This window comes from Acinonyx jubatus, chromosome D3 (genome assembly GCF_027475565.1).
Source record: "Acinonyx jubatus isolate Ajub_Pintada_27869175 chromosome D3, VMU_Ajub_asm_v1.0, whole genome shotgun sequence".
NCBI lineage: Eukaryota > Metazoa > Chordata > Mammalia > Carnivora > Felidae > Acinonyx > Acinonyx jubatus.
The window spans coordinates 56,948,144-56,973,881 of NC_069392.1; the positions used below are offsets into that span (position 1 = coordinate 56,948,144).

Genomic DNA, 25,738 nt, shown 5'->3' on the forward strand with positions numbered 1-25,738 from the left:
TCTTTGGACTCTCTTACATTTCCCTCATTTCTAAAATTTAACGTGGGGTAATAACGTATATACTCTGCTTGTCTCATCGGGTTGCTGTGAGAATAATCAAAAAATATCGCAAAGCACTCCTCGAAAAGGAAGGCCACTGAACAGTCTTTTTTAGAGAAGTTAACGCCCAGAGAGATTCAGTAACTTGCCAAAGGCACACAGCTCTGAAGTCACTTGGTGGACCTCCACTGGCAGTGAGTGTGTGGGCTCCTTGACAGCCATGCTTTCTGAACACGGGGTAGGTGCCCGCGGCACTTCCTTCTGGGAGACTTGGCTGACTGTTCATGCTCACCCAGTCTAGCATGGAGCTGGTTCACAGGCAGGCTGCAAGGGACATGCTAGATTCCTGTGACAGGGCTATGGCTCAGCAATCCCACCATGAGCTGCCGGCCTGCGGGGCCCTACTATCCTCAAGAGTGGGCTCTACTCTATTTCTATTTCCTTCGCACCTCATGCAGGGCCTAGTGCCCAGGAGGGGCTCAATCAATGCGACGGAACATACAGGCTAATTGCTAATCAATATTGGTTTTACTTTTCCATGTTTGATTACATGGGTTTACAAATGAATTGCACTTTTAAGTAATGAAACTGCATTTCTTTAAAATGATTCCAGAAGTATCTTCATGATTACAACCAAGAAAGATGTGCTGGGGAGGGGGTTAGTCCCTCTGGACCGTTCCACTCAGGGAACCACAGGCACGCTGTGAATCAGGGAAAGAGCAGGGAGAAGGGGCCGGGGTTGAGGTGTGGGCCAAGGGTGACCCTAGAGAAATCTCCCTCCTGGGGGGCCCCTTGGCTGGGGGCTAATTGGAGCTGGAATGGAGCCATGCCTGAGAGATTCACCGAATTCCTGGAAGGCACCTGGAGCCTCCCCCCATTCCACCCTTCCTGGGGAAGCAGTCAGGGAGACAGAAAGCTTGGAGCCCCCACTGGGGAGAGGCCCAAGGAGCTGCCTCAGGGCGTGAGCAGGAGGGGGAAAGGAAGGAAGTGGCCACTTGCCCTGGAGCACTCAGGTTCCACTCTGACCGCCCTCTGCCTGGCAGGATGGAGAGGGGTGAGGGAGGATGATCAAACTCTCGGGAAAACCTTTAGGTACCAACAGTAGAGGACCCAGGGAAAGACAGGGACCCACCCTACGCTGGGATGGTCCCTGCAGGATTTTTAGCAGCAACAGTCCTGCTGAGGTCCTGGCCCATCTCCTCCTCAAGAGCCCCTCTGACCCAGGCGGGGCCAGTTGACAGCAAAGAACCCAGGGAGGAACCGGCCCCCTGTGGTGGCCTAGGGTCGGCGGGAGCTGTGTCCTCTGCGAAGGACTCGCCAAATGGCCACCCCGGGCTTCTGGCAGCTGCATGTCGTGCTCACGTGAGTCATCTGCTCTTCTGACCACGCGGCACATCGATCTGCCAGCTGTGGGCGCCCTGCTGGGAGGCGTGGGGTGGGAGGCAGGTGAGAGACTTCCAAGCCCTGCCTTCACCTGACAGAGGCCAGCCACGCAGGGAGGGGACCCTGGCTCTCAAAATAGAAGGAGCTGCAGGGACTAATTCATAGCCCACAGTCGACTGGGGACAGCAGCCGCCAGAGGCAGTGTGGCCTTGTGGTGAGGGTGCAGCCCAGCCCCAGCCCCAGGCCCTTGGGGGCTGAGATCCTGGCTCACTCCTGGCTAGCCACGTGACTCTGGGCAGCTACCTCACTGCTCGGCGCCTTGGTTTCCTTGTCTGGTAAAAGGGATGACAGCACTTACCTCACAGGGCTGTTGTGAGGAGTGAATGGAATAGTGAGAGCCATCCGGGGGAAGGCTGGCTGTGAACGGGAATCCTCAGGGAAGGCTTTGTGTAGGAGGTGGGACTTGAACTAGCGGTGAGACAAGTAAGTGCAGGGGACTATGTGAGCAAAGTGTGCAGGTGGGGCGTGCCCTGGGAGCACTGGGAGTCCTCTGTGTCCCCCTTTGGCCTGTGAGGATGCTTCTGGGGCAGGGCAGGGGCAGGGGAGTGGTGCAGGGGCGAGGGTGTGTTCCCTGTGTGTGGGGGCTGTGGCCTGCCCTGTGGTACAATCGCTTCAGCAAACAGGCAGAGTAGAGGCTTCGTGAATCCCATGAAGAGAACTTTCTGAGCACAAACCACAAGCCAGGGGCATCCTCCAGTGACCACAGAAAGTGTGGCTTCAGTGTCCCTCAAATAGATCAGAAGCTCCGAGCTCCTGGGGCCCTGCCTGGGGGTCCACCTGGGAGCCTCAACCATCTGGAAGCCCGAGAGAGACCAAATGGCCTCGCTTCTCCCTAGTAAGAGCCTGATGCCATGTTGTACTGCCCTGTTCTGGACCAACTCGAGTGAACATGGGGCTTGAACCTGGGGCACTCCAAGTCTCCTTAGCCAAGGTTTCCCCTTCCCTGATTCACTACATTTGATCCAAGCATAGGTAGGATCTGCTGGATCTTTGGTCCTGATGCTCCCTCCTCTCACCCCATCCCTTCCCTCCCAGACCTCTCAGGGGACAGACCCACCCACACTCTGCCAAGAGAGTCACAGCCCGTGATTGGGACGGCCGGGATCTACCTGCAACCCCAGTTTGTAGCTGTGGAAGCCAAGGCTCGGAGAATTGAACAGGAAGCGTTCCGAGCAGAACCCAGCCCTTCTGGCTCCGAGGCCAAAGCATCCCTGCTTAGCCTGCCTTCTCCACCTTCCTGGGCTCTGGCTGGCCCAGCTGCAGGGGTCGGGGGTCTCCACCACCTTCGCCAACACACGGGTCCTCCTCACCACCACCCCAAGCCCCACCAAGCTTTCTTCTTTAACTGCAAGCATCTCTGTGTGCGGAGGAGGAGGAAACAGCCTTTGGAGTCGGTCCCAACTCTCCTGCTCTGATTAACGGCCGCCCCCTGCTCTCGATTGTGTCATGTGTGTGAGTCATGTCTCCCCAGCCAGACAGTGACCTGGCCGCCTGCCGCCGCGGACACGTGCTCCCTCCTCCAGAGTCCCCGTGGCCTGAGCGCACAGTGGGGACTCAGTGAGTGATAAATGGATTGGAGACTCAGGCACGAGGGTGATTGAGCCTGACCTTTGCTCTCTCCACAGAGAACAGGCTCGTGGAGCAAATTAACGGTCAAGCAATCCCCGGATGGTCACATGCAGCCTATGAAATGTGAGCTGTAAAACATCTGATGTGAATCCAAGCCCTCCTCAGGCAGTGTGGATTAGCATGGCCTGATTCTTTCCCCGGCAGGCAATCCTCACACCTCCCTCTGGTCACCCACGCCGGTGTCTTTTTAGAAAGTGGCAGAGTGTGAGCAAACACGGAGAAAAGATATTCCTGGATCCTTGCCCTCAAGAACTCTCATTTTCAAAAGCCAGTTCTTCCTGTCTAACTTCAACCCTTCTTGCTGTGAGAGGTGCCACTCGGCTGCCACGCCATGGGCAGAAAATCATGACCCCCATTGAGGCAGGAGAAGAAACTGGGTCTAGGGGACAGCGATTTCCCCAGATCACAGAAAGAGTCAGGGCCGGAGCAGGGACCCGGATCAGGGACCTGACAGTGGTCCAGGCGGGCACTCTCAGCATCCTCCCTCCACCTGCAAGTCGGGAACAGGTCAGGGAGAGGGCAGCAGCCCGCCTCGTTGCCAGGATGGCCAGGTGGGGGACACCCTTGTGGCATATTAGAAAAACAGCTCCTTTTCCCCTCTTTAGAACTCCTGGGAGAGGAGGAGGTCTGAACTCTCCATCCGTGCTCCGAAGTCCAGTCCACCAGGCTCCAAATACTCCTCTCTTGCCCCCTGATCCTGCCATACTCTGGCCACTGTGTGCTGTCCTCTACTCTGCTCTTTCAGACCCAAGCATGTCCCCTCTCCCTCCCTGCATCTGGCACTCATCCCTGTGCCCTCTCCAGGAGTGCTCACAGCCCCAGGCAGTCTGCAGGCAGACACTCCTGTCTCTTAAAGACTCTTGGGACATGTGTTCTTGTGCTACCTTCTCATGGAACCCAATTGCCAGGGGTGAATGTGGGATTCCCAAGGACAGACTTATTCTAGGTTTCCCGCCCTGCCCAGCCTAGGACTAGGCACCCGAACGTGCTTGCCCATGGCACGTCCATTAACATCTCTGCTTTGAAGCAAAGACAGCAAGGTTCTAACCAGCCTCCTGAGCCCCAGTCAGGATGACCAAGGGGTTCCCTGACAGCCCCTGTTCCGGAAGCCCTCCTGCCTCCCAGCTTGCCACCTGGCTTTATCTTATTGCCACCTGGACGAGAATACCTGGGACCTGGAAAATTCATAAGCACATGATTCCTTTACGAAAAATTAAAGAAAGAAGAAAAAAGAAAGCACACTGCCTTTCCACTGAGCTGTTCATAATTACCTAATCAGAGCAGGCACCGTGCCCTTGTTGATGGGGGAGAAACCTTGTGGAAATTTGAGAAAGAAAAGAGTGGGTTCCCTGGGAGAGTTCTGGGGCCAGGAACCAGTTCCCCCCGCACAGGCTAGACTATTTGTATCTGTAGCAGCTAGAGCTGCTGGGCAAAAGCCCTGGGGCCACTGTCCTTCCCGGCTTGGGGACACCTTGAAAGATGAGCACGTCACAGACTGTTGGAGGAACTTCTGGTCATATACTGGTTCTCCCAGAGAAGACACGGGAAGGGAGGAACGGGTTCCTCTGCCATGTCTGTTGGGGACAATGGTTGGAGAGGAAAAGGCGTGCTGGGTGACAGTGGCCACTGAGGAAGGAGCAGGGCACGGCCTTTGACCTCGGGTGAAGGCAGTCCCAGTCTGTGCGGGTCCCCTGGTCGGAGAGGATGTGCACCTCAGCTCCCAGCTGGACTGCCCCCGTGCATGGGTCCTGGCCGTGGGGGCTGGGTGGTGGCTTACACTCCCTCACCCCGGCTGCCTGCCCACCTCTTCCCTCTACTCCTGAATTCCACCACAGTGACAACCATTATGTGTGCTATCAGATGGCAGCCAGACTGCTATTTCCAGTGTCCCCAGAAGTGGGGGAGTGCACAGAGAATGGGGAACCTGTCCTCCATCTGCTGTGGACACTAGGGGTGACTAAGGGGGAAGTCAGGTCCCCTCTCTGGCCTCAGTTTCCCCTCATGCAAAAAGGGGCCGGTGGCCTAGGTGCCTGCTTCTCCTGGCCCCAGCTCTGGTCCTGAGGTTTGGTGGCACACTGGGGGCTGGGTACACCCAATGGCTGGAAGGGGGGCACCTGTTCTGTGACTGAGCCCTAAAGAGGGGCTCAGGGACACATAGGGCCATAGTGGTGTCCACAGGGGGCTGAGCTAGAGGAGAACCACTGGACTAAGCCACAAATGGCCCACAGAGTGGATAATAAACCTGCAGAATATTGAGAGAGACGGTTGCCTCTCCCAAGTGGAGCTGAGCAAGGGTGGGCTTGATGGTTTCTAGGATGCCCACCTCCTTTCTAGGGCACCCACCTCCATCCATCAGAAAAGCCACCAAAGCTCTCAGCTCTGGCCACTGAGGAAGGAGGTTCAAGGCTGTGGAGGGCTGGGGGCACGGCAGCCTGATTGGGGGTCCTGTTTCCTTAAAAGTCTCATTAGGACACAGGGAAAACAACTTGCCAGGCCATGTTGCTTCACTGCCATGTGTGGTTTGCTGCACATTAAATTCATTATTTTAACAGGTCAATGCCTCTGACAGATATTCATTTGTGGGAGATGGGCACGGCTGCTTCTTTAATCCCCGCGGATTACTCAGCTCTCCCGAAAAGCGATACCGGCAACTTGCAGAGACTTTAATCCCAGTCACTCCAGACTGTTTACAAGGAGAAAAACAAACCTGCCTGCGTGGAGCCCAGGGCCGCCTCGCAGCCCTGCCCCAGTCCGGCCCACTTGGCAGGGCGGGGGCTCGGCCATGGTACATGTTGGCAGCAGCAGGGACAGAGACGGGGAAGCTGGGTCCCCTCCACAGTCCCGGCAGCCAGAGCGCACTGCTGCTGGCAGAGGTCCTGGGAAGGTCCTTGTTCTGGTGACCAGTGGGAAGCTGCTCTTACTTCCTTCAACGCCAGGTGGCTGAGAGAGATTACTGTGTGGGGTGGGAGCTGGGGGTCCTGGGGTGGCATTCTGAACCCACCCTTGTCCTGTAAAGGTCTCAGTAGCCCATGTGGGGAATAGCACAGGGGGACATGCCTGTGAGAGGCAGGGGGTCCCTTCCTGAGGAACTCCCACGGGAGACAACTCCCCAAACCCAGCTCCATCCCTTGCTCTGTGGGCACAACACCCGGTGGGTTTGCTGATGTCCCTAGCTGGGTCCTTCCAGGGAGCAAGCAGAGGGCCTCACACAGTCACCTCTCCTATTGGAAGAAAGTCAACCTGGGCCTGACTCTGGATGCCCTCCCTGTGGCCTCCAGCGACTCTTACAGTCCTGGCCTCTTCTTCTCTCCAGCCTCTCCTCTGACCTCGAGTCTCTGCCTGCCTGTGGCTCCCTCCCTGTGTAGACATCACTCTTTTAATCAGCCTTCGAGGGCCTCCCTCTCCTCTCGAGGCCCTTTGGTCACTAGCTCCAGTTGTCCTTCTCGGTACCTTCCTCGGCCCTGAGCCCTCCTGGGACCAGCCCTCAGACCTCTCAGTGTTACTACCCCCTGGGCACGAAAGGGAGAGCAAAGAGGAGAGGTCCCAGAGAACCCCAGTCCTTCAGAGTCCTCTATGACAGTGATAGGGGCTGGCAAGGCACCCAGGCCTGCTACAAATGCTTTGTCTTCCTCCTGGTCTCCCAACTTATGCTCAGACACACTCTACTAGGCCTGGCTTCTACTGGAGAATGTGTCCTATGTGTGTGTGTGTGTGTGTGTGTGTGTGTGGTGTGCATGCACATGCTCACCCATGGCTGTGTGTGTCTGTTGTATGTGTGGCTTCACCTTCCTGTGAGTACGTCCGTCCATGTGCTGGGGGCAGTGGCTACCTGTCCAGTGAATAAGTAATTAATTGGTGGGTGATAAAGCTATTAGCCCTAGAGCTTTCGAAAATAATGAATAAGGGTCCAGCAGATGTCAATATTTGAAAATACTAATTTAAAGCCTATTAGCTGAAACAAATTTTAATTAAACAGGGAATAATCAGGGTGATGAGAGGAAAATAAAGCTTTGGCCAGTGGCTGAGTCCTCTTGAATGCAGAGTGAAAAGAAGTAGAGGGATGGTTTGCATCTGGAGCTTGGGCCTGGCCAGTCACCACTTGGGTGATGAGCCAAGGGGAGGCAGGGGAAAGGTCAAGAAGGCCACATCACATTCCTGCTCTGGGGCTCAGTGGCCTCATCTGTAAAATCAGAAGGGGTCCCAGGATCGTTCTTAAGCAGACTTCTGTACTGGGGGAAGTAGCTAAGCAGAGAGGTTTTCCTCTGAGTGTATCCACTGGGGTGTTTCCAAGGGTGTTTATGATGGTGTCACCCCAAAGTGGCTGGGACAGTGCTCTCACACCCAACAGTACAGTTGACGGGACACATAGCATTTGGAGGAACTCATTACTTTAGTTTTCCTGGACGGGATCATCTAATTCCCTAAAACCTCGGCTTTGTATAGACTTTAAATCTGCACTCACAGGAAGACCTTCTGGTGTCAGGTGGGTTATGGGACAAGGAGACTCTCAAGGAAGGTTCCGTTTTTGTTTCAGGTAGTGGCAGCATCGTAGGAGGAGATGTGCCTGAACATTCCAGGCCAGCCCACAACCCTGCAAATATTTGCAAATATTTGCTAAGGCCTCAGCGAATGTGTCTTTGGGAGGCATGGACACCTGTGTGACCATCACAAACCAGATTTGGTGACAGTCAAGACATTCCTGGGGCCGGCCTCCCACGAGCACCCATCATGGTAAGGAACGTCCTTGTCACACTTGCGGTTGCCTACTTCATAACAGGGGCTGGGGCTGTCGCTGACTGTGTGAGTGGTGCTCCTCTATTTGCTGGAAATGTTACTCTCTGTCTCGCCCTCTGGTACTTAAGTCTCCTGACAATATGCCCTTCGGGAAGAACATGTTTATTCACATTTCCCACCACCCTACTCTCTGACCCACCTTCTCTTGGAAGAAGGACGTCCCCCCCGCAACCCCCCCAGGGTGTGGCCAGCCACAGAGGGAAGTCAGCGGGGCCAGGAAGGGGTGCATGACTGTGCATGTGTCTGTGTGCATTTGGCGCACCTCTTTGTGTCTGTGTCTATATGTGTACTTGTGTGTGCAGGTCTGTGCACACACGCGCCTGTGTGTCTGTATCTGTGTCTGGTCAGGGGGAAAATCCAGGCCTGAATTTTCCCTGTAGGCAGCACCACCCCAGAGCAGGACTGCCCTCTTCCCAGGGCCCCAGCTCTAGCAGACAGACACAAGAGCTTCCGCTCACATCACAGCCTCTTTGGTTATGTATTTAGAAGGCCCCGTGTTCCACAAATGATGGAGGTGGAGATCCTGTTAGCCTGGGGCTCCCCTCTGGCCTCAGTGCAGCCGGGGCTTTCCTCTAGGGCTTACTTCAGGAACCCAGGACAACCTCGTCTTCTTGGGACATGTCTTTGTTGAAGACATCCAACTTGGACTCACGCAACTCTCTGCCTCCCGCATCAGATGCCCGCCTGCGGTTCTGGCTTCCCACTTGGCCTCCAGCATCCCTGCCTGGCCCGCTCTGTCTCCAGACTCTGGACACGAATGTCCAGACCAGCTGTCTCTTCCCACAGGCACCCACTTTGTCTCAGCCCCTCCCCAGGGACTGTGCCCTCTCCCTTACTCCTGCCTCTCACAGAGGGTGGACTTGGGCTCTGCACCCCTTCCCCAGCCACCCCAGGGCCTCAGCTTGTGCTTGCTTTGAAAGCGGACCTCCTGCCCAGTGCCCTGCCCCCACCTCTGCAGCTGAGGAGGGGCTGGGGGCTCCATCCACTCAGTCAATGCTGCTGGAATTGAAAGTTGCATAATAACCTGGGGCCCCTTGGAAACTTTTCATCTCAACACGGAGCCTGATTAAATAGCAACAAAAATAAATTATGTATACACAGGGTTGTAAAAGCACCCAGAGACTGGAGACTTGGGGTCTGTGCCTCATATAAATGCAAATACTGTAATAGCATTGCAGTGGGTCCCCTGCCCCCACCCCACACACACCCGGGCGGGGACGGGAGGGTCCTGGGCAGGGAGGATGGTCTATAACACAGCTGACAAGAACCTCGAGCCTGAGCCTGCTGGGGTTTTAAACAAAACCTAAAGCCAGGCATGAAACCTAACTCCGTATAGAAAGAACTGACCTGGGACTCTGGTTTAGGACCTAGTTTGCAAACAAAAAGCTGCAGAAGCCAGCTCCTGCATCTTGGGTCTGCTGGGCAGGTGGAGGAGGATGCTGAGATGGGGGGAGGAGCACTGAGCAGGGAGCCAGGGGGGCTGTTTTCCCGTCTTCACCAAGATGCTGTAAGACACTGCCTCCTGGCCTTAGCCCCTCCTGTAAGGGGGTGGTGTGTCCGCCTCTCCAGTGACCACCTGGAACGCACTCCCTCCACATGTCCCCCCTTAGGGGAAGCGCTCGCCTTCTCCTCGCCTCCTGGGGAGCACAGGGTGCTCACATTAGCAGCTCTGGCTGGGACTGAAGGTGGGGGCAGGAGCTTTTTATAGATGCAGGTGTCTCTGGTTACGGTGGCCTCCCCCACACTCCCTCCTTTGCCAGCTTCCTCCCTCCACCCTGGCTCTGGGAAACCCTTCCCTGGGCCTGGCCCCTGGGTTCTGGGATGAGTAAAGGGCAGAAAGGACTCCAGGTCCCACTCCAGTTGGAGTTGTGGGTCAGCTGTGTGCTGGGAGTGCTAACGGGTCATGGGGCCCCTCCATTCCCCTCTGCCTCCTGATGGGGCTCTCCCCTGACCCAGCATCAGCCATTGCCTGCCCAGCATCTAGTTCACTGCCTGGTATATATAGCAGGTGCCCAGTTAAAATTGTCCAACTGATTGGTTAAAGTCCTATGCTGAGGACTAACGCTACTTTTCCTGGTGGCCTATTGTCCCCTTCTTATTTTTGTGCTATTGTTCTATTATGCAGCTGCCCCCTCTCCCGTAATTATGTGAAACCTTGGTAAACCAGTCACCACAGTAAGATTAAAGTATTAAACTTCCCTGGCAGGTGAGCTCAGCACTATGTACTTTCCAAAGTGCCTTCTTATTACTTCTCTCATTTAATCCTCCTAACACATCTGCAAGGCTGTCTGGGCAGGTACCATCATGCCCAATCTACAGATGAGGAAACTGAGATCCCGGGAGGCAGCTTGTCCACACTCACATAACTAGGCCTCCTGAGTCCTAGGCATCTGTTCTATGTAAAAGCTATAAAAGCACAAAATGGGTCTTCTGCCTTAAGCACTTACTTTTCCACCGACTGCAAGGAACAACGGGGCAAGAAGGATGCCGGTCTATTGTTGTCTCTGGGCAGGGGCTGAAAAACCAGGCAGCTCAGCCTTGGGTCTCATCCAGTCTTTGGGTCCACTCCTGCTGGGTCGCCAACCTCCAGGTCCCCGTGGCTGGTGAGCAGCCAGCACTGTACCCACCTTCTCATCCATGCAGCTCGTCTCAGATGGGGGCTATGGTGAGGGTCACCTGATAGCGTGGGGACCCGGGCTCCAGAGCTCACCCTGACCAGGAGAGTCCCCCCAGTCAATGCCTTGCACACCTGACCTGGGCCCAGAACATAGAGCTGGGAAGCAGGGCAGGAAAGAGAGCATCTGTTCTCCTACTACTTATTTGGAGACACCAACTTAGAGGAAGTAGAGAAGAACAAACAGGAGAAATCATGGCTGGGCTATCCCATCCTCCAACTTTATAAACAACGGCTGCAAACCATGCTTGCTGAAGGCTGCTCGTGTGTGGATCAGGCAAAGCCACCCCCAGCGGCAGGGATCGGGAGACTGGTATGCTGTTACGCAAGCTGGTGTGCCATGGTAAAATGGTAAAAATGTCCATACAAAGAGCGGCACTGGGTGTCATACCTGAGAACGAGGGGACTCTCTCTTACTGCTTCAGGGTCATCTCTTGGACTGCCCCCAAGGACAGCCACCAGGATGCATGCCTGTATATGGCTGCCGCCCTGGTGAGTCCTCCGTGTGTGGAGAGACTGGCTCTACCCCAGAGACATGGCCGGCATCTCCCACTTCCTGCTTGTACCCTCCTCAATAGTCGCCTGTTGTAGGAAGAGACTTCCTGCCTCCAAGGCTTTTCTTACTATGGCCTCTCAGCACCTTTATACTCTTTATATTCTATGCTCTTTCTATTTGCTTCTGGTTAGAAGGAAGCTTGCGACTCACTACTGCTAAGTTTCTTTCGAATGCCCGGCTCCTGTCTCCATCCGTGGTAGGCACATCACAGGAATTCTACTGCCATCCACACGTGCCTCTGGCACTCTATGTATGTCCAACGGACAGAATGAACCAGACACACTGCCTACTGTTGGAGTGACGTAACATGTGTCTGGGATGTGCACAGTGGGGTGCCACCCCTCTACCTTCTCAAGTTCAGTGCCTCCTGTGCTGATGTCTCCTTAAGAAGTTAGGGTGCTTCTTGGGGCGCCTGGGTGGCTCAGTCGGTTGGGCGTCCGACTTCGGCTCAGGTCATGATCTCACAGTCCATGAGTTTGAGCCCCGCATCGGGCTCTGTGCTGACAGCTGGGAGCCTGGAGCCTGCTTCGGATTCTGTGTCTCCTTCTCTCTCTGCCCCTCCCCCACTTGTGCTCTGTCTCTCTCTGTCTTTCAAAAATAAATAACGGTAAAAAAATAATTAAAAAAAAAAGAAGTTAGGGTGCTTCCAGGACTGCGAGAGCCAGAAGAAGTTTGGGAGATCATCTGAACCCACCCCTTCTTTCTGCAGGTGGAGACACTAGGCCCCTGCCTAGGGAAGGAGCTGTTCCAAAGCACCCAGCAGTTAGAAGTGACATGGGGACAAGACCCAGACACGGTGGACTGCAGTCCTACACTGTGACGTAGCAGTTGATGTTTTCCCTTCTGTAAAGGGCCATCATTTTCCCATTGTGTGCCCCCCAAATAGACTGAATGCTGCTTGACACAAGGATCACAGCTTCCACTCTGTCTGTGCCCCCGTCACACAAGTCACACCAGCAGAGCACAGAGCACACAGTGAGCAACTAATAGCACTAGTGACCACAGAACCATTGTTGTTTGAACCTTTGTTTTAGGAAACTATCTCCAAATGCCACGTGGTGGCCACAACTATCTGTGTCTTGGAACATCTCATAAACCCTGGCCAACCACAGATTGGGCTGCCTGGCAAGTGGGGAGATCCCGATCCCTGTTGGAAGGCGTGTGCACACAAAGACCAACTGACCATTTGGGAGAAACGCTGGGGAGAGTACTCCTACAGCTGGTACAAAACCAGACCACCTGGTTTCCAAGTTTCATCCTCTCTCTGAGGTTTTATGAATCTGTCTCTTTGGGGATGAAAGGAGAGACAGAGAAGTAGGCTGAGTGGCACATGTCTGGAGCCATGGAAGATGGCTGGGTTTGTTGAAACCAGTCTTTGAAACTGGCCAAGCTCCTCCAGGACTTGAAATACCTGTAAAAGGTTGAGTCTGGAAGGTTCTAAATAGAGAAATCCTTATTGAGCACTCACTACACATAAGGCACTATTTAGCATGCTAGTTGCCACGGGTAAGACAGACAAAAATAAGGCTTGGTGTCTGGCTTCATGGAGCTTATAGTTTTGTTGGGCAGAAGAGAAGCTGCACATAAACTCTGAAACGTAAACCATAAAAAGTGAATTAATAATAATACAAGAGTTAATTAATAGTGCCGAATAAAAAGAAAAGTGATGTTTCAAGGGCATACGTGATTGGCTGCCCAATGACAGGTTTAAACAACAAGGCCTTGGGTTACTCTGAGGATGAAGGAGCACCCATTTCTGGGTGCAATGCTCAAGGAAAGTTCTGGAGTCTGGTTTCTGGCATCTGCACTCTATTAATTGCAGTTGTGACACTGGGATTTGACTTCCAAGGATCATCCAACAAAGCCCACCAATGGTTGGAAGCCCAGGGTCACTCCTGCTACTCATCTGGGGGAGGGGGCACAGTCACCCATCATCTCCTTTGTGGGGGGGAGGCTTCTGGGGCTCCTGTCCCCAAGGGCAGAAGCTGACAAAACAGAGGGCTTGGCTATGGATCTTCCTGTCCTTCCCACCCCTGGGAGTGGGGTCAATTGCTTCATTACCCTAGCAAGGCGTGTTGTGCAGAGGGCAGGTGGGCCTGGGGGCGTGCTGGTGCTTCTCCTCTCCAGTGGGTTGCCAGGAGGCACCAGAAGCCCAGGCCTTTGGGGCCTGCATCACGGTGGGATGTGTTGGGAGACCACAGCTATGATGGAAGAACACCTACCACCTCTGCCTATCTCAGCAGAGGGAGAGGGGGGAGACTCTTGTCCCTGTACTGAATCTCCCAAGTCTCCCCAGTGTCTAGCTGGGGATACAGCCACCAAGGCCACCCTGGAACACTGGCCCCTAGCTCCGGCCCCCACTTTTCTTCCCTGCTGATGCCCTCAGCAGGGAAAGCACGTGCCTTAGTCCCTTGTCTGCCATGGGCGAGGATGGCAGCTTGGCTGTGGTGGCAGTGGAGACCCAGATCTTTGGACCACCTCCTCCAAAACCCCAGGTGGGAGGAATGACAAGTCCACAGGATGTGGTGAGGGTCCTGCCCTCTCTCAAGGTGGCTCTTGTCTCTCCCAGCCGCTGTCAGCGCTTGTCTTGGTCCCCCTTTGGGGGATGGGAGGGTGGTGTTCTCACCAGACCCCATATTTTAGGACTTGGACCCTCAGCATCCTGGCTGCCTGTGAACAAATCCCCGTTTTAGTTGAGCTGAGATAAGGAGGAACTCTTCCTGCTGACTTTTCTCCAAGAGAAGAACAGGAGCATCTAGAAGCCATGGGGTTGGCATGTCTCACAGGACCCCCTGGGCTTATTTGGTGGACCAGTGACAGCTTGTAGCCCTGTTCTCCAGGCCAGGATACCAGGATAGTGTGTGTTAGTGTGTGTGTGTGTGTGTGTGTGTGTGTGTGTGTGTGTGTGTGTGTGGGGGTGGGGGGGTGCTTCTGGCTTATGTGTCTGATGCATCAGGGCACTGTTGCCTGTGGTTCTAGTCTGGGTGTGTGTGGCCACCGCAACCTCCACTCCACAGCCAGCAGTAGCTCCTGTGCGTCCTGTCTGATTTCAGTTCCCTTGGCCGCTAAGTTTCTCTCTCTTGTCTTAGGAAGGTCTCCAATCCTTAGTTTTCTTGGCAGCCTGACTGAGACAACTTGACAGGGTTTGAACCTAACAAATGATCAAGTTCTTCCCAACTCAGGATCTCGGCAACACCCACTCGCCTGGGTTCTCTGCGATGATTCATCTCTCAGGTGCCTCCCGCTGCCCCCACGTCATCACGCACACCTACCTCCCAGCTACACACCCAGCTCCCAGGCAGCTCCCGGAACAGGAGGGCACGCCCTTTGCTTCAGCCTCCACGGACACCCTGGCCCTCGGCTCCCTAGCCCATCCTGGTGTCTTCCGGAGGGACAGAACCCAGGAGGACCCCGATGTCCCAGGCAGAGCCCCATCTCAACTTTGAGAGCTGCAGGGAGGGAAGGAGAACTAGTGGATATGGCCCAGGATGGACAGGGAGCGGTGCTTCGCTGGGGCCACAGGATGGAGGGGCTGTGGGTGGGCGGGGGTGCTCCAGGACCCCCAGGCCGCAGCCCACCTGCCTCTCACTCACCTCTCCCCTGGGCCGGGGAGGGCAGGCAGGGTGAGCTGGAGGCAGCAGGAGTGACTTCACATCTTTGTTGCTGTAGCTGCTGAGCTGAAAATAGTCCTCTCTCTCTCTCTCTCTCTCTCTCTCTCTCTCGGGCAGGCTGGCTCAGGGTGTGAAAAGCTCCGCTCCCAGGGAGTGGCAGGAACCAGCCAGGGGAAAGAAAAAAATTAACCACAGGCCTGGGGCTCGCTAGCTTAGCTGAAGAACGCGAGTGCCAGCTCTCCAACCCTGCTCAAGGATAAGCTAAGTCTGTGTAAGACGGGGTAACCGCAGACTCACCCGGCACAGCTCACTGTGCTCCTCAAATGCTCCCACTTTAGACTCGCATCTGCGCCTCCTCGTTTCCTGAGGGCTTCCTGCCCGTGGGCGCTGCGCTGAAGCGGCACACCTTGCAGCTTCTAAGCCTCCTGTCAGCCTGGACACAGATGGCGGCACCCTCATTTCACAGATGCGGAGACTGAGGCCCAGAGAAGTAAATTAGGCCGCCTAAGGTCACACAGCGATGAAGCCGCAGAGGTGGGGTTGTGCGCCAGCCAGAGCTGTCTGCCCCAGCCCTCCAGGGAGTGTTCTGTTATCCCTTTTGATTGGTGAGGACACCACGGCCTGGCACATCTCCAGCAAACACTTCGGTCTATAAAGGGTCTCTGATTCCTAATTCCTCTCCTGGGCTGCTGCCTGCTTCAGGCTTAGGACAATTGATGTGAGAATCTGTATTCCCCGGGGTGGGGGGGCCTGGGAGGGAAGGTCAGAGACAGACGCACCCTCCCCATGATGTGGGAGGGAGGGAGTTTCGGGGCTAGGCAGAGTGGGGACACTTCCCTACTCTGTCAGCCCGGGGCTGGCATTTAAGCTCCCGCATCTGTGTGATCACGGATAACTTTGTCTATTCCCAGCACGGTCCCCAACCTTCCTTTCCACCCTAAAGTACACCAGATAATTAAGTCTCTCTCAGGTCTCCTCAGTATAATGCAGATTAATTTATTATTTAAATCCGAATAGAATATTAGCTCATTGTCTTAATAGTTCTGATAAATGCTTGCAGGGGCACAGGATGGAAAGCCTACCCTTTGTCCCCCTCCCCAGGTAGAACGTGAAGACCCCACCGCCTACAAGCAGCTGATGGGTGGGTGTATGATGGGGCTGGGGGCTGGGGTGGAGACTCCTCCCCGCACCCCAGGCCCACCTCCCACCCAAGAAGTAAAGGAGGAGATGGCAGGGAAAGGAGGAAAGGGAGCAGTTTCCCAAACTGGAGGCTTACGGGGCCAGAGCACTAGGGCCAGTTTCTGCATGGCCACCGACCAGTGGTCTGAGAGCTGGGAGGCCTCTCAGAACCTCAGTCTGCCCTCCTCAGAAATGATTCTGGGATAAGGCCGTCTTCACCAAGTGATCCTGAGGGCGCTTTTAGTGGGGTTGGCCATGGGGCAGGTCCCACGGAAACGAGGGTCATGGGGTGCAAACTGTCTTGGCTTTACCAGCACACCACCTCCCCACCCCGGCCACATCCTTTGTCCCAGTCTTCCAAAGGAAGGCCCAGGAAGGTAGCCTCTCCCTGGGAGGCCCACCTCCTTTCCTCATAAATAATCTCGGAGGAAGACCACTCAGGCAGGCACCAGGCCCATCCTTGCTGCTTCCATTTCCTCCAAAGAGAGCCTCCTGGTCTCTCTTCGTGACAGGAATAATGAGACTCATATGCCGAGTAGCACACTGGCACAGGAAGTGTGGACATTCCAGCTAAGTGCCCCTCCTATGACTGAAGGTTTGCGACCCCCCAGATTCATATATTGAGACCCTGACCCCCCGGTGTGATGGTATTTGGAGGTGGGGCCTCTCGGAGGTGATCAGGTTTAGATGGGGCTCCATGATGGGATGAATGCCTTTGTAGGAAGAGGAAGAGACCAGAGTTCTCTCTTTCCACCAGGTGAGGGCACAGGTGAGGGCCCAGCGGCCCTCTGCAAGCCAGGAAGGGGGCTCTCCCCAGGATCTCCGTCTGCCAGCACCTTGATCTTGGACTTCCCTGCCTCCAGAACCTTGAGAAAGAAATGTCTTTTGTTTAAGGCACCCAGTCAGTAGTAGTTCATTACGGCAGCCCAAGCTAAGACAGACTCACTTTACAGGTATGGAGACTGAGACTAGAGGGTGCAGTGTGAGTGGTCACAAGAATAAACTATGTGTCCCAGATGCCAGTGTTCTCTGTTGACATAACAGATGTGCGAGGGTGCTTGGCATGATGGGGAGGGACACAGAGATGACTGCCATGTGGTCTGGTCTGGGCACAGACGGACTAGAAGACATCTCTTCACCACAACATGAGACCCACCTTAAGTAGCCTCCCTGAGGAAATGGAGGCCCATGATGTCAGGCTGGTGGAGGGGAGGAGACCACTCGGCCTCCCAATGCCCTGTGTGCCCACCACGTCTGATGCTTCCCTGGCTGCACCCTAACTTGGGAACAGTTGGTGTAGAGTCATGTTACCCTGGTGGCCCCCCAGGTCTGGAGTCGAGTGGGAGCCCTTGGCACGGAAGGTACTGAATCCAGCCAGGAAAAATATATGGGACACATCATGTGGCTGTGGTTCCTTCACACCATCCCGTCATACAGCTGGCAATTAATTTCCCCTATAAATGAAACACCTTTCATATCACTTTATCTGGAGAGCTTGAATTGACAGCAGCGGGTGTAATTTATACATACTTTTTACCCATCTGTTAGCATTCAGGCTTCAGGCTGCTAGCGTTTTTTTCTTCAATTCTCTCCCCAAATTGAAAGGATTAGGTTAGGATTAGGTGAGTGTTTTAACCAGATATTCACAAAGGTGGATGGCGGTGTTTCCAGACGGCCAATGCCCAGGGGAGGCCCTCGTACAACGGTGGCCAGGTGGGGCTCAGTGATCTGGGAAATTGTCTCCACCTGAGAGCCCAGCAGCCCCCCACGGTCCAGATGCTAGCGCTGCAGAGGGCCTCGGGGACTCTCCAGGCCCGCCCCTCATTTTACAGATGAGAAAACTGAGGCTCGGGGAAGCAAAGGGACTTGTGCAAGGTTAAGCAGTGGCAGGAGGCAGAGGCAGAGCTTGATGTGAGTCTGGCTGCAGGAAACCAGAGGGAGGGTAGCTCCACTCTACCCTGAGAGGGGCAGAGGTGTATGGAGGGGACCTGGAAGTATTTGGCAGGCAGGGGACAGTCCCTCTTGCCCCCAGGTGTCCATGGAAGTGGATTTCCATGAAAGCAGGACCAAGTTAGGGCAATTTCTGGAGGCCCTTCTCTGAGCATGCATGCATCTGTGTGCACACGTACGCACCGTGTGTACAAACACTGGGAGCCCATGAGGGCTGTTCCACTCCCCTCTGAACATCCGAAGTCCTGTTATACTGTCCCATTGGCCTTATTTTCTCTGGCGTCCGATGTCTTCCTTTTCTAAGGAGGCTTCTTCCTATTCCAAGGGCCTTGAGGGCTAGAGCATGCTGGACTCCTTGGGGATCTCCAGGCCTGGCCTGGCCCATTGTCATAGGCTTCTCCAGCAAGCTCTCCCCTGCCTGTTTCCGTCTGAGATTTCTGGGGTTCCCATGTGGCATACACATGAAGCTCTTTAGGCTGGTCTGGGAGGCAGGACCTGTTAGCCAGGTAGAATCATATCATCTAGTTTAGGCTGGGGGGCTGGTGGGGGCGGGGTGGAGGAAAGGTGCATGTCACCTGAAAAATATTTGTCCAAGACCTCTGAATCGGGAGCACACTGGCCCACTCACCCATGCATTCAGGCAGCCACCGTGTATTAAATGCATGCAACGTGTACCACCCTGGCTTAGGCTCCAGAGACATAGAGATGAGCACCACAGGGCCTTGCCTTTGGAGGTCATGGGCAGGCCTCTGGCCCCAGGAATGGCCCACCTCTGCCTCTCGAGGGCCATAGCAAGATGTTAACGGCCACCACCTCCTTCACCACCTCGTTTTTGCCTGGACTCAGCCCTGAAGCCATTAGCAGTGTGACTCTGTCTGGTTAGAACCAGTACGATAGTTTTGTATTAATGCAGGGGCCTGAGGAGATTTGGCCATTAAATGTTACATTAGACCCAAGGTGTCCTGTACACGCTCCCGGTGGAGGTTTTCAAGCAGCCTTGGCTGGGGGGCCTTGGTGAGGGGGAACGTGCTGGAACTAACAACCAGGTGGAGAGGAGGGATGCTGGGCTGCACGCTCCCCCTGGAGCTCTGAGGACATCCTAGAGAACCGCGGAGGAAGGGCAGGCATGTCCTTGCCTCTCGTTCAGCCTTAGCAGGCCCTGCTGGCCATGGCTGGGTGCCCGGTTCGTCCCAGGCCCAGCGGGGCAGCAACCAAGCTCACCTCGCAGTCCCGGGGCAGCCCTGATTCACTCGTCCTCCTGTCCGAGGAGTACCTCTTCCTCGTCGGACCAGATGTCCTGAGTTTTAGCTCCAAAAATAGAGGCACGGGAGTGATGGGAGAGACAGAGGAGAAGGCGTTTCCCCTTCCATGAAGGAGGTGAGACCCGCAGAGAATAATTAGCGAAAGACACGGGCTCAATTTAAAATCCGGCTAACTGCATCCTGTGGGGCAGGTGCCTGCTACTCAGAGCAGCCGGGAGAAGACAGGTGTGCATTGGCCCAAGTCATCTAGTCTTGCCGTCAGCCGAACCACCCACCCCCTTACCCACCTACCTCACCCCATCTAAACACCCATCTACCCAATGCCCCACCCGCCCAACTAGCCATCCACCTGCTCATCCTCCAAGGACCTTGGGCAAACCGTGCAGACCCTCTGAGCCTTGGTTTCCCTGTTGCAAGTGGAGGTAAGAATTGTCCCTTGTCTCCTCCTGAGCTCGTTTAAAGGATCTGATGGTCCAGGAGACGGTCTGTAAAATGGGATGAGGAATACAAATCCCAGATGGTGGGTATATTATTATTGTCACCCTTACACCACACTGCTGACATCGAAGCCTTCCTGACTTGAGGTGTTTTCCAACTCTCCCCTCCTGTGGACCGGTGACTCTGCACATCCACTGAAGGAGGAAAAGCTTGGGATTTGTTTTTAAACATCTCCTTCCAGCCACGGAAGGTGGGGCAGATCCTGGAGGAAGCTCCAGCCACCCAGCCTCCTCCCTGCTCTCCTGATTATCTCAGACATTGTACACGAAGCTAGCTCCTCCCCGCCTCCCCCGAACTCAGCAGCAGGATAAGGAACAAACCTGGGAGGGGGACAGGGGAGCAGGCCTGCGGGGGCTGTAAAAGCATTAGTGGCTGGGCTGGTTGCAGGGAGACTGCAGACAGATGCCGGATGTTTGTTTTCTCCAACGTTAGGGCCTCGGAACCAGAAAAAACAAACAGGAAGCTTCAAGATGAGAAGGCTAATTGTTTGGAAAGGAAGATATTATTTACAGTAATGGGGCAATTAGGAAGGAGGGGGTAGAGTGAGCCAGGGTGGTTTGGCTGGGGCAGCCCAGTCCACCCTGCTATGGATGGGGCAGGCAGGGGGCCATTATCTTGAGCCAGGCCATCTGCCTCATGGTCACCCTCTATCTCACAAGGTCACCCTCTTTTGGGGAAGGTCCACACAAAACAGAAGGTAACATCCATTTACCCAGAGTGGCAGCCAGATCACCTCCCATCCATCATGTGGCCCTAGGAGGGTTCTATTCTTTAAGGCTCAATCCAGTCCTCCTCCTTCAGGAAGCCCTCCCAATTGACTTGCAACTCACAGGAATTCGCCTTCCTCAAAACCCCCTGGATCTCCAGGTCTGAACTGCAGAGACCCTTGACCACACAACACCCTCTATTGGAGCTTCTCTTTCACTAGGGTCCCCACTGATGCCTGGAGCAGGGCCAGACTTGGGAAGGAAGAATGAACTGTACAGGGCCTTTGGGCAAGTGAATGGAGGAGGAGACAGGAGGGATAGAAGGTGGCAGCAGCAGCAGCAGCAGTTCAGGTGAAGGAACAAATTTTAAAAGTGAGTAACATGGGCTCTATGGCCCCCAAGCCTCAGGTCCCTCCTTCACCCACTGGCTCGCTGGGTCTTGCCAAAAAGAAGTGAAGATGGCAGTTGAGAATACCACACTCAACATGCACCAAACTCTTAGATCTCAGATTGATTCTGGCTAGTCATTTGAGAATACTCGAAAACTGCAGATCTCAGGGAAAAAAAAAAAAAAATCTTTCCTTTGAAGCAGAAAATGGGCCATTTGCACATTAACGGCTGGGTGGGCCAAGAGCCCCTCCAGGAAGGGAGAAGGGATGCCCCAGTGTCACTTCTCCAGAGGTGCCCGAGGGTGGTGGCTGGGGTGATGGTCGTCACAATGCCATGATACTGCTGAGCAGGGCTTGACCCGCACTTCACGGTGGGCCATGAAAAGGCCCTATGGTGACTCTGGGGACAAGGAAACCAGACACGGGCTGCTTTCTGTAGACAGGGCGTGCTTCCAAATACCAGGAAACAGATCGTGCTGTGCTCCTCCTCTGGACATTTGTTAAGAAGTGGTTGGGCAGCCAGTAGCACAGACTGCTGGAGGGCGGTGGGAGCCACGTGCACAGGACTGGAAGCAACTTGGAATCTCAGACTTCTCCAAGGAGCATCCAGGCAGGGCTCCATAATCTGCCCCCTCTGCTCTGCTAAGCTCTCCCCCACTTTCCTACACAGTGCCTGCTGCCAGGCGCGCTGCCCTCTCTGTCCCCTGACACGCTGGGTTCGTTTACACCTACCTTCTCCTGTTTCACCTATGCTCCAAAATGCTCCTGGATCCATGACTGCCCCCCTACCCGACTTCCACGCGCAGTGCTCTCACCCTCTAACGCGCATGTGGCCAACACTCCTGCTTCCAGCTAGCGTCTCTAGTCTTCCCAAATCTGAGCTCCTAGTGAGGGAGAACCCCTGTTCTCTGCGACACCCCATGCCCTCTGTGCCAGCCTGGGAGGGTTGTGAGCCTCTGTCTCCTGTAGATTAGCACCACACTGTAGGGCCCTACAGGGGGACAGCCCTGGCCTATCGCTGCCTGATGGTCTCCTGGGATTTCTGTCCTTTCCTTCCTTTGCTTACAAACGTGGAGGAAGAAAAGACTGGGGCCATCCTTCTGCTTGTTTAAAAGTAGAAGCACCAGATAGCCTCTGGGTTAGCAAAGGAGGTGAGGGAGGGTCTCCCAACCACACCCCTGCCTGTCCCCCTGCCCCCCCCCACACACACTGTGACATCACTAGGGTGGGTGGGGAGAAGACGAGGCATCAGTTCTTGGATGGCTGGACAGACAGAGAGAGGCTGCCAAGGCCTGTCCCCCGGTCACTGTCCCAGGCTCCCCTGCTCCTGTATTCACAAAAAAATGTGGTAGGTGGGGAGCAGAACCCTGAATTCTGCCATGGGGGTCCCCGACATGGCATCCTGAGCCTCCCACCACATTTATAATCTCAGTCCCTTTTGGGTCCAGTCCATCCATCCTTTGTATACCAGATATTTACTGCCCACCACAAAATGCCCAGCAAGATGTCAACTCAACAAATATTCAGAGTGCGTATTCTGAGTGCGGAGCCCTAAAATAGATGCTAAAATTTAGAGGTTTATGTAACTGAATATAGGCCCAACGACACACAGTCACATGGATCTGCGAGATCCTCCTCATGATCTGTAAGGCCTGGCCTTGAATCTCAGAGCTGCTGTGTACTGTCGGCGTGGCCTGGGAGCAGTTACTTAACTTCTTCCTGCCTCAGTGTTCTCATCTGCAAAATGGACAGCTGTGCCAGTGAAGCAAGTTAGCATGTGTGAAGCATTTAGACCAGAACCTACTACACTATTATTTCCTGGGTTTCTACTATGTGTGGGAACCTGGATGAGACACTGGACCCACCGCCCTTGACCCCATGGTGTTCACCCTGCTCTCCCTGCCCTCACGCCATACAGACCCCCTGCTGGGCAGGAGGGGGGACCTCAAGCACAGAGGAGACCAGAGCCCAGGAGTGGTTGGGGGACACTGTGAGCAGCTGGTCAGGAGCTGCTGCTTGAGACTCTGATGGGCTCTCGGAGAAAGACAACTGGGAGGAGGTGGAGGGTATCATGTGTGAGTCCTTTGAGGGAGCTGCAGTCCATTTACACCGAGGTCACTTATGAATATTAAATTCTTTGCTCCAGGCTCCAAAGAGTCCCACTGCCCTGCTCTACCCAAAGGCCAAGGTTACAGCCATAATAAACAAAGCTGCCCTTCTCCAGAAGAAACACACTCTCCCCCCACCTTTACGCAGGTGTGCTCATGGGCATGAACACGCGCGCGCGCGCGCGCACACACACACACACACACACACACACACAGATGCAGTATTGGAGAAGGAAGGAAAAAGTGGGGAAGTGCAGGGGGTGGACAGACAGGAGCAGTTTCCACACTCTTGGCTTGGGGATGGGTGATTCTCTGTACTGTCCATACCCACAAACCCAGCCCATGGGCCAACAGACTCAGGACAGGGACCTCCAGATGAGGCCCCACCCCATTCTGCCTCCTCTTACTTCTCTTCCCAGCGAGGTTCTCAGATACCAGGTATGGTCACCGAACACAACTGGAGTTCGACTCTCCACAAAATAAAGGGAGCTTTCCAGGAGAGGGTGCTGTTGGAACATCCTGTGAGTGGGATGCGAGCTCCTGGGTTTGCGGGCCTGCGGTGGGCCAAGCAGCCTGTGTGAGGCCTCAGGTGCAGAGGTCTGGGCTGGGCCCTGTCACAATGGAAGGGGGAGGGGGCTGCATTATTCTAACTTCAGTGCACTTGCTAAATGCAGAAAGCCTGAGGTTGGGACCAGGAAACCCCCAGCACCTCCATTGCTGGCTGATTGAGAGGACCAGTCGGCTGAAGGGAGGCTGAGGAAGGGTGGTGTCACTAGGTCACTAGTTTGTCACAGGGTGACACAGCCACACACACGGAGACCGAGGTCCCCAGAGGGGCCTGTTTGAGCCCTAGCTCGCTGTTCTGCCCCAGTGAGAATGACTGGGGGACTTGCTTTCTCTGTTCCCCGCACTGGGAACAGAAATAGAACCGGGAAGGGTTTGCCAGTGTTTTGGGTGCTGAGTCCCTGAGGGGGTTGGGGCCTGCTAACGAGGGTCTGGCAGTCACAGTGCTGGCATCCGAATGTGTGCATGTAAGTCACCTCATGGGGTGGTGCTACCCTGTCTGGCTGAGTTACAAGGACGTGGTGGTTCAAATGATTAAGCAGAGGAGGGAGCTGTGGGCAGGGAGAGAGGCACGCACATAGACTTGCAGATGGGGTGACAGACACAGGGAGACAGAGGCAGAGAGGGGCAGAGGGACAGAGAGACAGGGACGGGCACAGACACTTGGACAAAAACTTGAAAAGAAGGGAAGTGGGGAGAAAAGGGGGGGGATGGGTCTGATTCTTTTCATGTCTCCAGCAGAGCCTCCCCCGAGAGGCTGGGAGAGGAGAGACAGGCACGGCCGACAAGCAGACCGGGAGCAGGGATCTGGAAGTTTTCCCTGCTCCTGCCTCCAGGTCTCTCTACCACCTTCCCTACTGCCCTCCTCCTCTTCCTCATTCTTACGACCCACCCTCTGAGTGTCCCCGCTGTGCCAGGCACCAGGTTGTTATGTCTCTTCTCATAACAAGCCTCCAAGGCTGGTCTTTACCTGTCCACTTTCTGGAGAGGACAAAGGAGGCTCAGGATGGACAGGACCGGGATTGTGACCTACAGCTTTTAGCACCATCTTCCCCTCATTCTGCCCACTGCTCCAGAGAAGGTCCCAGACATGAAGGTTTATGTCAGCAGGAAGAGACCAATCTGGGTTGTAAGGTTCTGTCCAGGTGGAGGGTGGGGGGGACTGGAGTGTGTGTGTGTGTGTGTGTGTGTGTGGTGAGGAGGGGGCTGGGCACCGTACAAATACTATAGCCATCCATCACTTCCGAACCCTCGCTACCCACATCCCGGTACTGAACAGATTTGGAGAGCAAGGACCTCGTACTGTAGGTCAGGGGCCTGCAGGGACTGGGCCAGGTCTGGGTGACTGGTGCAGCCCTCCAGGGTCCCGACCCACAGATGCTTCCTTGGGAGGCCATGGCCAAAGAGCCAGTTAGAACTGAGAACAGAAGACCTCCCGTCGTTCCCAAATGCACAGCCAGGCTCTCTGCATGAGGGGAAGCAGGAAAGCCTTGGCTGCCTATCCCACAGGTCAGGCCTGCGCCCCAGCTGGGCCACTTAGGACCTGTGTACCCTTGCTTAAAGTCCCTGACCTCTTTGTAACAGCTGCAGCACCTGTAAGATGGCCCTGGCCTTCAGGGTGGACAGTCAAATGAGATCTGTGTAAAGCACCCAGCCCACTTCTTGGCACACAGCAAGCACTCAATAAATATTCACTGACACGTCTTTAATCATGAACGCAATTACTTATTCTCCTTTGGCTGCTCATCCTCCTTTCCCTCCCTACCTCTCCCCTGCTCTTCACCCCCACCCCCTCTCCCCAGCCTGTCAACCCTGTTTTCAAAGGGTCTACCAGGTGTCACATCTCTGCTAGGCTGATGGCAACGCATGGGACGGCCATAGTGCTTGCTGGGGGACAAAATTCAGTCAGTTCAACGCCACTAGGCATTTTCTCAGTGCACAGCCCTGGGATTTGCACAAGACACATAGCCTGTCTTTTCCCCTCAAAGACTTTCCGCCAAATACGAGAGCCATGGCAAGTACACAAGTGACTTCACTCGCTCATTCATTTGTTCACCATTTATAAACCCTTCACTGATTATCCAGCAATGTGTGACCAATTGCAGAAGTGAGGAAGTACAGCAAATTGAGTCAAGGCACTAGAAGTGAAGTAAAAAAGGATCAGTATCATGAAGGTAGGGTCCTAGCATTGTTAAGTCTGGTGAAATGACACGGGGGTTGCCCCTGCAGCCAGCGGGCGAGAGGCTCTGGAGCCCAGGAGCCAGTCACCAGACACATGGACTCGGAGGTCACAGGATCCCAACTGTCACGGAAAGGTTTTGCTCTCATGGTTGAG

The 25,738-nt window shown here is 54.8% G+C and overlaps 1 protein-coding gene and 1 long non-coding RNA gene across 51 annotated transcripts in view; both read right to left on the reverse strand.

The window, feature by feature from the left end:
- CELF4 (CUGBP Elav-like family member 4) overlaps positions 1–25,738 on the reverse strand; it is a 297,439-nt gene that overhangs the window by 159,617 nt on the left and 112,084 nt on the right. The gene's annotated exons all lie outside the window — the stretch shown is intronic.
- On the reverse strand, positions 19,484–25,141 carry LOC128312515 (uncharacterized). The gene is made up of 3 exons (XR_008291915.1): positions 23,247–25,141; positions 19,956–22,483; positions 19,484–19,622 (listed from the first exon to the last, which is right to left on the reverse strand). It is a non-coding gene; the product is annotated as an uncharacterized LOC128312515 (long non-coding RNA).